The sequence below is a fragment of the Acanthaster planci genome, linkage group LG20 (genome assembly GCF_054643075.1).
Source record: "Acanthaster planci isolate LZ-2023a linkage group LG20, COTS_SCS, whole genome shotgun sequence".
Lineage (NCBI taxonomy): Eukaryota > Metazoa > Echinodermata > Asteroidea > Valvatida > Acanthasteridae > Acanthaster > Acanthaster planci.
This window is the reverse complement of record NC_141796.1, coordinates 4,997,148-5,007,512: the sequence shown is the minus strand read 5'-3', so window position 1 is coordinate 5,007,512 and position 10,365 is coordinate 4,997,148. Positions and strand designations below refer to the sequence as shown.

The 10,365-nt window shown below is 41.7% G+C and overlaps 1 protein-coding gene across 2 annotated transcripts in view; it reads left to right on the top strand.

The window, feature by feature from the left end:
• The first annotated feature begins 1,432 nt into the window (after positions 1-1,432).
• Positions 1,433-10,365, top strand: part of LOC110977983 (nuclear receptor-interacting protein 3-like) — a 33,450-nt gene continuing 24,517 nt past the window's right edge. The window contains exon 1 of one of the 2 annotated variants that reach the window (XM_022232571.2): positions 1,433-2,636. The gene's annotated coding sequence lies outside the window, so the exon portion shown is untranslated. The remainder of the gene's footprint in view (positions 2,637-10,365) is intronic. The other variant, XM_022232569.2, reaches the window with a different exon arrangement.

The following is a 10,365-nucleotide window of genomic DNA, read 5'->3' as shown; positions in this document are numbered from 1 at the left end:
AAAATAGGCTAATGGTCTTTAGGCCTGGGCCGATTATATGAATATTGGATCGATCAGCGAACATTCTAATACCCTGCAAAGCAAATGTCTGAAGGTAGTAATGAATGAAACAAAGAAAAAATGGTTTGAAAAATAAAAGTGTACATACAGTTTCAGGTGTGATGAGTAAACTTAACGGTAGCTGAATGCCAACAACAGAAGCACATGGACAGACAGGTTGCACTCGTTGCTTGCTGTCATCAGGCAATATTGGGGGGCTGGGGGTGTACCGGGCTTCCAAAATATTCTGCAGCGGATGTGTCGTTGCACATATAACAACGCGTTTTGTTGTATTCCCGGAACCACCTGCTTGTTCAATGCTGGACCTTTATCTTTTGGTGGGTTTTATATGTTTGGTGCATCACCGGATAAACATGATTGAAATGATACCCCGCATAGACACAGATTACATTATAACACTTGTCAAGCCTGCTGTCGCCATGGCATGCAGTAATTAGCGTCCCCCCCATGCAAGAAAAGATCTAATGTGCGCAGTCAAATGAGTAGATGTCGCATGAGTTTTGGATCGCGAACAATCAGGTGGCTGATAATTGCATGTATTTCTCGTCTTGTTTCATTTTTTACCGACTATGTACAATAAGGGATGTGCGGGATTTTCTTGTCGTTGTCGCGCTCTGCGAAAGTATTTCCAACGCTCGTAATCGATAAACGTGCAGAGTCTGGCAACTTGCTCCTTTAAAATAAAACACACCGGATAATCAGCTCAATTTGTATTCATTCATGCACATGACAAAGTGTTACACAAACGAGATCTAAATCCTTTTCATAAGAGGGTGGTGGTTTGCAGTTCTTTCACCAACATAATGAGGTACGAGGGCGCCCTTTTGACGTCATAAGACACTCCTTCCAAAAGAACGTCAATCCTTCGAAATCACCAACCAACAATGTTTTCAACACAAAGCGGCCGCTGTTGTCCAAACAATCTGTTCAACATGAAAATCATAAAATAAAGTTGAACCTATGCCAAGAAGATGTAGAAAACTGCGCGTAATAATTGTGCACAAAGCTAAGGAGACATTACTCCGCCCAGACATCAGACTTTGCGCTTATTAACATGAGAATCATCATAAAATCCTAAATTTTGAGGTTTCTCGCTTTTACCGCTACAAAGGCCATGCTATATGATGTACATGCTACATTCAGGTCAAAGAAAATCCTATTGCATCTGTACATGGTTCCTTTAAAAGTGTACCTCAAATGTGAAATCTGGATGATTTGTTGTTAGAATTGACGATACAGTTTGAAGTCGTTGGGCTATTCTTTAAAATGTTACTGAGCTTGCACATCTTCAGTGTACCAACAAAATCTTACAAATAAGATATAATAAAAATAAACTTAGGCTGAAGTTTAGAAGTTCGTGCGCGTTTTCATGCTCCATAGGGCAACGGGATATCAGAACAGTTAAAACGCACCTCGCATGCATGCACGCCGTGTTTTACGTCCGGCATGTACGCGCACCATTGTAATTTATGCATTCAACATTGAATTGTGGTCATTACAATTTGAACTGTTTTGGCCACAACACATCCATCAAAATCTAGGTGCGTCTGTGCAGTAACCTTGCGCTCTACAGAGTTGACGAATCAGATTAGACATAGGCCTAATTGGGAATCGTCGGTGGCCTCACAGGTCCTTTTTCTTCACAAAGATACTTACACTATGTTTATAGCCTATTTTAAAAGCCGTATGAAGTGCTCTATAGAGGCTTTGCGTAGCAGCCATCTTTCAGGACAGTTGTTTTGTTCTACAGGAAAACCTCCTTTGTGCATACCCTGTGGAACCAAAGCACCGGCCAGCAAGATGACAGCCATGTCAACCCCCCGTGCTTATATACGTTTGCATGTGACGCGGCTGACTCTCTGCAACCGTTTGGCCATCCTTTCTTTTACATGGCTCTTTTGCCCAGTGCAGTAATACAGCGAGCCCCTTTTACGGTCACTGTGGCAACGGAAAATTACAAAATTTGTCGCGGCTGTCAGGGGCGCTGAAGCGCACACAAGAAGCACGGCGTGTTCTCTCGCAGATGTTTCCGGATCCACCGTGTGACTGAACTCTCAAGCCTCTGCTGCGTCAGATGGCAAGTCAAACGGAAGTTGTCTCTCTTTACACCTGCGCGACGGCTTGCTTGCGAGCTTGCTGTTTAGTGAATCCGTCGGGGAAGGGGTCTGGCGCAGACAATTTCTGTAGACTTCAATAACTCACGCAGGAATACATTTTGACGTTATACCCAGTTCCTGCCTCGAGCGGGTAGTGACCACAGGCCAAAAGGATCGGGTGGAACGACTTCGTTAAAACGACGGAGACACGAATCCGAACGATTCCCGACTCCAGGCAGTGCAGTGGAACTAGTACGGACAAAAACCGGACGGCCAGAAGCTGATGCATTTTCTTGAGTACATGGAGGCCTATAGTTGTTAAAAGTTGCTGTGTGTGGTTTAGAACCAAGACTATTAATTCTAAGACACTGATACTGCCACACTGATTTGTGAACGCCATAGTCTCAGTACCAAGAGTAGAGGTCACTCAGCAGCCCAACCTACCTCATGCTAATTTATCTCGTCGAACAGCAGATAATGGTAAGCACATTCCAGTTTCATGTTGATATTGGGCCTACTATGATAGACGAAACACGGTATTGTGTGTGTGTTTGTGTCTTCGTTGGTCAAAGTGTATCAAATCGATGAACAACTATTACGCAGCATCCATGTTAACATACTAACTATACTCCATTCAACGGCAAAAATCATTGTCTGAGAAAATACCTCGAAAGCCAACACTAAGCATCCAAGGAGCTTTTCTTATTAGAAAGGGCACTGTTTTCGACCAACTATACAGTATACATTTCCACAGAAAGCCTGTCGTCGTTGAATTAAGAAAATTTCCACATACATGTTCATTACAGTGTTTGCAGCTTTAAAGTATGTTATTTTCGTGCGACTTTTACGTATCCCATCCCAGACATCTCTTAAGAGAATTGGAGTTTTCTTGCACAAGTATCCCACTGCATCGTCGGTACTGTTTCAACGCTGACACTGTTCCTGTTTGCGTATGGCCTTTCGTTGTAATGCATTATCTGAAATGATATGTCTGCTAGAAATCCAATTACCTAGCAGTCAGTGGAGTGAAACGGCAGGGTGATTATCTGTAATAACGTGGCTGGTGCAATTACAGTGTCGACAAAGATGATGAAGGCTGCAGTCATCACTGCATGCAAGACCTGGCTTCCCAAATATATCAGCTCAAAATGTGCCTCTTGTCGTGTAATGTGACGCTTCGCATGAAACCCATTCAGAGCATTTCATTGATGTTCAAGTAGTTTATGTGAATTGTTCCGTTGATTTGTCGTTTTTAGTCAGGGAGACCTTCCTGTTTAGACGCGTACCAAGAGCAGAAAGCATTAAAAAGTGAGTTTGACAGATGTACATGAACTAAAAAAAAGAGGTACGTTTTGTGTCTTTATTTCGTTGCTTTGAATTTGACTAATTTACATGTATCTGTAAAACCCAAATGAAGTGACAAATACCAGAAAAATAGTGTGCCTCATGTGACAGGCTTGTTCAAAAGATGAAATCAGAATTTGAGCAAAGGCGCCTCGAATTTAAAATTAAACTATGAATGAAAACTGAAAAAAATATTGTTTAAGATGCTATTACTTTAATCTCAAATTACGCCTATGACGCTTTAAAAAGTTGTGTAGGAGTAAGAGTGAATAATCCACATTTGGGGTTTTATTTATATGTTTGGTGTTGTTTATATTTTTACATTCACTTTACCAAATGTCTGTTGTGAACATTTCCAAATGCGGCAACTATGCCCAACCGCTGTCTCTGATGTTAAAAATAGCCCTTGACCCGTCGTTGAATTGAAACCCTGCTTGGTGCATAATCAGAATCTGGTTTCTACGATTATAGAGACGCACCTGGTCCCTTGCAGAGTCTCAAATTTTGTCAGATTCACAGCCACGCGTGGTTGAGTTTGATCCTCGAAGAAGAAATCCAATTATAAAGTAACTGGCTTGGTATTGAACCAAACTCACTCTTTCCGCACCGATTTGAGAATCTCTTTAAAAAGGAAATGTGATACAAATTAACATGTCAGATAAAACAGGAAAACTGCCCTCGTCAGTGAATAACCAGTGAGAAGATAGCTATGCTCCTGTCGAGTGTAACACTTCTTTGCTGAAGCTCCGAGAAAAAATAATTACAAGTCCATCAAAGTTTAATGAGCCGAGGAGAGACTGTCACAGTTGGGTGGTGCGTACTAGCGACAAGACGGGCGTGATAAGCCAGAGAAGACTGGGTGAAGAATGTCGGGCTTGTAACACCGTAAAGACGGGGCGCGTCGCCAGCTTCGGGCATGGGGGAAGTACATTACATGTTGGGGGACATCACAAGAACAACAGATAATTTTGATGCTTGTGGTTTTTGTCGACGGAGCAGCTAATCGACAAAAGGCCGCCCCTGTATGCCCCCTGGCGACTGCCCTGCTGTGAGGTAAAAGACTTCGATGACTACAGCCATGAGCGTAAATCCAGGGGAGATGGGCTATTGAATTAACCCCCACACACTTTTGTGGCGAGCAAAAAATCAAGCGGACTGTGAAGGTTATTTGAGACTATCGACGACAAAAATGCATTCAATATCACTCACAAAAGGGGAAAAATAAAAAGGCATAAATATGCCCTTCTGAATGCACAGTACAGAGGTACATACCATGAACAATATCATGAACGTCGACCACAGTCATATGGTGTCAACCCCCTCCCTGCTTTTCAAATTATTGCCGGGCAAGTCATCCCCCCCCCACCTTTCCACATCCCTGCCCCAATTGCCGGCACAGATTTACGCAGGGCAGGGCAGTTATTTTATTCCACAGGGAAACTTTCTTTGTGCCCACCCTGTGAAACAGATGCACTGGCCTGCAAGATGGCAGCCAGGCAAACCTTCCACAGAGACGATCTCAGTCAACACAGCAGTCTTTTCTAATTTGTTTAGGGAAATGTTTTTATTTTGCCTTTTGGCTTTGTCTTTGTTCAATTAATCAATTAATTAATTAATTAATTAATTAATTAATTAATTAATTAATTAATTAATTAATTGTTTGATTGATTTGTTTGTTTGTTTCTGTCTGTCTGTCTGTCTGTCTGTCTGTCTGTCTGTCTGTGTCTGTCTGTCTGTCTCTCTGTCTGTCTGTCTGTCTGTCTGTCTGTTTGTTTGCAATTACTTTTTCTTTAGTCTTTTTCTGAGATTTCACATGGGAGTGAACAAGCTTTAGCTGGGGATGTTCACTGCGCTATCGATTTGGTATGACTAAATTGGAATAAGATAAACGGTGTTTGCTACTCACCTGCGCTTTTAAGAGCACTTGCTATCAGGCCAAGACGACACCTTTCTTTCGAACTCGGAGAATAACCGGATGTATTTCTGGCCTACCTTTTCCTTCTTTTTTGTCTTCTTTTTGTCTGGAAAATTGGATATGAGGCCACCGGCCTAAGTCAATATCCAAGCGGAAAACAAGATTTGATGCCGTTTGATCTGGTTGGAGCTTGACAGAATCGGTCTCAGGGGTGTATTTCGTCAGCTCCGCCGGATGTATGCCGTGTCTCACCGGGAAATCCAGGGCTGCAGCTTCATAACCACCTCGTCTTTTTTGGCGTTGTCGGTGAAATCACGGCGCGAGCTATATAGGTATAGCGGGTATTTGGTTTTGAAGTTTTGCACAGGGGCAGAAGTGCGCAAATAGAGAATTCCAAATGATGGAAAAGGAGGAGCATTAAAGCAAGAAGGAACTGTCACAGAGGTTCCAGGCCCGTTGAGCTTAGTTATCAGCTGACGGATATAAAACGGCAGGAGGAAATGTGCGGTACGTGGAAATCCGTCATGCATGGCGTTAAATTTCAGCAGATTTTCTTTACTTCTTAAACATGCATTTTAGAAACCAATATCCTAACTCAATGAAATGTTTACAAAGAAATTTAAATCAACGTACGGTAGATTTCCAGACGACTTCTCTTGTAGAGAAATAATGATGAGGAAACGTTCAATTTAGATGGGAAAAAATGGGAATAATGATATTATTTTGCAGAAGCACGTTGAGTATATATCGCTAATGCACGCGCAACCCCAAGATTCTGTCTCGTTATTCATTTTATTAAATGAACTGTGCTGTAATTTATTCACATAACAGAGTATATTTTAATCATCATACTTAGTTCGCTTGATCTTGATCGCGAGTTTGGCTACTCGGCAGGCTTGCTTGCTTTTTATTTGTTTGTAATACAGTGCGTTATTATTCGTTCACTTTCGATGTTTAGCGCTCAGAGACTTCTAGTTGCTTACGTAATGAGTGGCAGTAGATATGGATCTGCTCTGCCCCCTCGGCCGATTTTTCCTCATAAGCCTCCCTTCAGTTTGTAATTGCGTCGGGTTTGACTTGTATCAAAAGATGCACTCTTTTTTTCTCTCTCTCGTGAGCAGAGTTGTTGCGCACTTTCAGGGTTATTTGGTGGTTGACAGACACTCTGCTAATGAAACTTGCCAATTCATACATTTGCTTTGTCGTACTACACATGAGCAAAGGCGGATCTAGAACAAAAGTTCGCAGGTGGAGCAATATTATTGTTTTTGAGGGGCCTTAAAGTTTGAAATTTCATCGTAAATCTTTTATGGCTTTTAAGGGAGGCAAGGCTGAATTAGGAGCTTTTTGCCCTATTTCGGAGGGAACAACCCTTTTTTTAATTACTTTTCGAAACTATTATAATTGACTGTTTACTTTTGGGGGCGTGGCCCTCATTACAGCCCCGGATGCCTTTTTGGTTTTTATACTGATGCAAATTTCAATATTTATGAGCAAAACCATGATGCCAGGGATAGATCTCAATGTTGCATTGATTTGGGCACAAATAACTGCTGGAATTTGTCATGTTTTGCTGTTCTATTTTTTTTTTATAATTTAAAAATGTTGCATAACACACGGCAACCCTTTCTCAGAAATGTTTCAATAAACAAATTCTGGGTTCACAATTGGAATAGAAACATTTATCACTGAACATCGTCTTCCCAGAATGACATGACATCAACAACAGTGCCCACAGCTGTCCGCAAAACATGGAGAAGTTTCAATATTTAAAAAGAAATACACCTCTCCACACATTTAACCTCAAAGTGAACTTTGTCACACACTGACGACCAGTGTAAAGTAGCACATTGGTGGGCACGGAAGTTATACTCATCATGGGGACTTCCTGCGTAAAGAAATAGAAGTACTGGAGCAGCGGGTTTGGTGTTAAAAATGGCCTCTCTATGGATTGGAAAGAACCCTTTTCGCTCACGACATTCGTTTGATCCTTCATAGAACATTCCTCTCGCTGTAACCTTGACGTCCAGGCCAACTGTCTCACTTGCCTGATCCACTTGCCTGAAACAACTGAATGACATAACAACCGAATAAAGTAATACAGGTTGTCACATTTTCCTGTCAAAGATCTCGCCAAGGATCACGAGTCGGCTGTGTGTAGGGACGAGTGGCAGGCAATTAATCCAAGGGGCACTCATCTCGAAGTATGCAAATGACATGAACTACAATGTATAAGGAGCAAGTCATTGTGGACCCATTTTGTTTCCTGACGAGTGTTCCTGGATAAAGTGTGCATTGCTTGTACATACGTACATGAGAGAGAAATAGAAAAGAATCATTTGTAACATAAATTTTAGTAGCATTTAGACATGATCAGGAAATTTAAAAACAGCGGCTAGTTTGAGACTTAATCTACCTAATTACGAACAAAGTTGTTTCTAGTGCTGATAATGTTAAAAATTCATGAACCCAGCGTACAGTGAAGTTGTATTCAATTAACTCTGACAATTGAAACGTCTTTACAATGGATGCTCACAAGACGAATGATACGAAACTAGAAATCGGCCTACCACGGTCCCCATGATAATTTTGGGGTCCGTTGAGCCTGAACCAGTGTGTCCTGAATCCGTGCACTATGATAAATTTCTCAGAGCCACCTTACACCAACAGTACCGGTACATGAATGGCAACTTTACGATGGCTATACTACACTCATCGATAGGTCTCAGGAGTGCATTATGGCGCCGTTTTCCCAGCCTGCCGTCAAAGTGTTAAAAACGAACCCGTAGCCGATTCTGTTTGCGGTATTTCGACACCTTTCTTGCCAAACATATTCAATTGCATTTCACACCCGGATACCTTCTAACCATTCAGTTGCAGCAAAGTGCAAACCGTCAGTACTGTTATAACACGGCTGTGAAAGGCAAATAAATTTGAGCTGTTTGAGCAAACACCGTGGATGGAAACTAATAGAACTTGGGACATTTCAAGAGCTTTGTCGTGCGTGGAGATGAACGGCAGCAGGTGTGTTTTGCAAAATTGAGCTGGCATAATGACAACTTTTTGTCAAATGGATTTAGGGTTAACCTATACATTAACATTTGTACCAGTGTGCAATACACGGTTGCAACATGGCAACATAATGGGCAGTTGTTGTCCAACAACAGGTAGAATAATTAATGAGATCTTGTGGAGGGATAACAAGGTTAGAGTATTATTTCATCCTACCCCAAAGTGTTGGTGAAAACTGTTCCCTGGTTTCAATTACGACCTCTTTAAGCTTTAGCGAGAAACTCAATGCAGCCGCCTGAAACGCTTATGGAAGGCACGACTGACAACGAATCATGGGGTGGATCCGTGGAAGTGGAGGACAGGAGAAATATATTGGTAGACAATTGAAGAGCTGTGTTGCCGTGTTCTCGGCACCTGCGCTAATACGTTACTGAGGGTTTGTGCAAATTCGAATGAAAGTTCACATTGATTTTCGCCCAACAAGGGCAAACGAGCACGAGCTGTGTGTTTGCGTCTGCTACATGAATAAGGATAAAAAGAACTAAATCACACACACAGCTATATAAACGCTCGAAGTATAGTGACTCTTAAACTCTTGAAAAACAGTCATTACTGGAGTCAAACTCAGTGTTTGCGAGTGACTATGTCCTTAAGGTATACTGTTTTGGCTAATTACAGTTCCCACATGTTTTGGGTCGTGCATTTGTCCTCATACATACTTGGAACTGTATTAACAATTGGGAATGATTGTCTTTGAAAAAACGAGAACGGTGGATTCAATCTTTAAGCAACTGCTTCGAAATTTCGCCTGGGCCTTGTAATGTGCTCATTACTCTGTATTAGCGCGTTCGAATACTTCTTCCGCGCATACTAGGATAAGCCACGACTATGCCCAATTTAACACTCACTTAGCGTTTGCTTGGGCCTGGCTCATGTACCAGATCCTGGATGTATCTGTGTCAATGTCACTTGCTCCCGACAGATTGAATTCACGTGGCAATCTGAATCCCTGTATGACCACCTGACCCAGTTTGGGAACCTCGATTAACCCCGAGGTCGTTCGTTTATTGCCACACATTGCACATGCCTACCTAAACCAATGAGGACATCACAGGTAAGCGCTTGGGAAGAAACCGAATGGTCTGCATGAGATTGTCGTTAAATCCGTGGAAGCAACATGATTTCACGTGATTCCGTGTGCATACAAATTTTTGCATTGTGAGCATTTAGTTGCCCGGAGCTTTTTCCACGAGCCGAAAGTGTGATTCCAAGCGCTAGTGGGTGTATTGTTCACTGTTTCCTGTCATCGAAACCTAGTGATTTGAGTTCCTTTCATAGTGAAGAAAGGTGACAAAAGAAATAAAAGATAAATGTCACATAAATAAAACAGAATGAGAGCCTTGTTTACCAAGTTAGGAAGTATCATTTCCATTGGTTAAATCCTCACAAAAAATTCTTCATAAAACGCACCAATGAAACACATCGTGGTATTGAAACAAGCTGGAAAATCCTGTTGCGCCGTTTGCCTGGCTTTGAGCCAATACCTCTTCTCGAACTCTTGAAATATTCCGAGAATGCATCGAAGGCACAAAAGGCAGGAAATAGATAAGGAACAGACATAATTTAGTTTGTGAACTTTGCACATGCCGGGCAGAAACCTTTCTTTATGAGAGGCTATTTAACTTTCAGAACAAGTCACGTAGATTTTATTTGCATTTTCCGACTTCTCTCGATTTAGCTCTGAATAACCTCAGTTATTTAATTCAAAGTCAACTGTCACCATCGTTAGGAGCAAAATGTCCTATTTGCTGACAGTTGATGTATGAAAACAACGTTAGACGAAGATATTAACAGTAGTTTTTCCTGTGAGGGGGATTAAGGTATGGTAAAAAAGACGTGTTTGTTTTCTTGCACTACTACAATGTTGGCTTACACACG